Source organism: Austrofundulus limnaeus, unplaced genomic scaffold, assembly GCF_001266775.1.
Source record: "Austrofundulus limnaeus strain Quisiro unplaced genomic scaffold, Austrofundulus_limnaeus-1.0 Scaffold254, whole genome shotgun sequence".
In the NCBI taxonomy this organism is placed as follows: Eukaryota; Metazoa; Chordata; class Actinopteri; order Cyprinodontiformes; family Rivulidae; genus Austrofundulus; species Austrofundulus limnaeus.
The window spans coordinates 332478-333888 of record NW_013952656.1 but is presented as its reverse complement, the minus strand read 5'-3'; positions in this window follow the sequence as shown (position 1 = coordinate 333888).

Here is a 1411-nt window from a genome sequence, read left to right as displayed (position 1 = left end):
GCACAATTTAAGAACAAATCTGTGCGTACGAATGGTTCTTGCATGAGGCCCATTGTCCATATAAACTAGAGGAGGAAAACAGTGTCAAATAAACCAAAAAGACAAGATAGTCTCATTAAAATACGGTGTAACTGCTAAACACACAAGTAGGTGATACATTTTCTCAAGAGGAACGACAATTGTTGAAGAGGAAAAGATGAGTAAACTTAATTCTTGTTGCTATTCAGTGAAAAAAAAAGTATAATTGGATTAAACACCTGCACCAAAATTATGTTGCTTTGTAGTCTGATTTGTAAAGTTTCTGATTTGTGCGACTGATCTGTTTCTCATAGCGGTTAGCCTGAAGACAATTGTCTTTTTTCTTCATACTCAGTGCTCTGTGACTGATGTCCCAGATAATAGAGTACTAACTATTGATATCTTTTGACAGGACATTACTTCAGACTAGACAAACTCTTGTTTAAGAAGTGATAACATTTCTGTTTTGTCACCTCAACTTGTTTCCTCCTGCTGCTGAAAGGTGAGGACAGAACGATAAATTCAATAACAAACAGAAGGTATTCTTGAATTGATTTTAGAAATAAACCCAAGTCAAGATGGCTGCTACAGATAATCAATTTGAGTTTTGACATAAATTGTGACACCTCATTGAATTTTACAGGTATTGAGTTAAAGTTTGTTGTGGTAGTTGTTGGCAGTCATACATAACACACACTCCAACTGCTAACAGATCATGCAAAATCACATGAGATGTATTACCTCACACTGAATATAAAGATCACAGTATATCATGCTGGTGACTATCAGCTACTAACACTCAATATTTAGCCCAGTATCTGGAAAACAGACTCAGTTAAAAGTATTTTTTTGGTGGCTAATGTCAATTACTTTGGCTGACATCTTGGATTCAGTTGACTCCAAATAAGACATCTAACCCCCACCCACTCCCCGTGTGCTCACATAGCTGCCCCTGGCTCCACTTGAGTGCTTGTCATGTGTGATGGGTCAAATGCAGAGCACAAATTTCATCCTTGCATGGGAACATGCACTGATGACAAATAAAAGCACCTTCAAATACTTTAAAGAGCTTTATTAAGATCTGTCATTGGTTAATGAGATATTTTGCTAACAGACACACAGAGTGGACACAAACAACTGTTGTCAATGGTTAAATAAAACTCAGAACATGAAAAAATCACATAGTTGTAGCCATTTTTGTGTTTGAAATGTCATTTATGATGGGTGTGGCAATTATCTTAAGTAGAATTTAGTTGTTGGTGTTGAATCACTGATTACTTTGTGAAAATTTCATTTAAATCTGTTTTCTGGATTCAAATATTTACAGCGGGTAAAATAAGTATTGTACACGTCACCATTTTTCTCAGTAAATATATTACTAGAGGTGCTAATG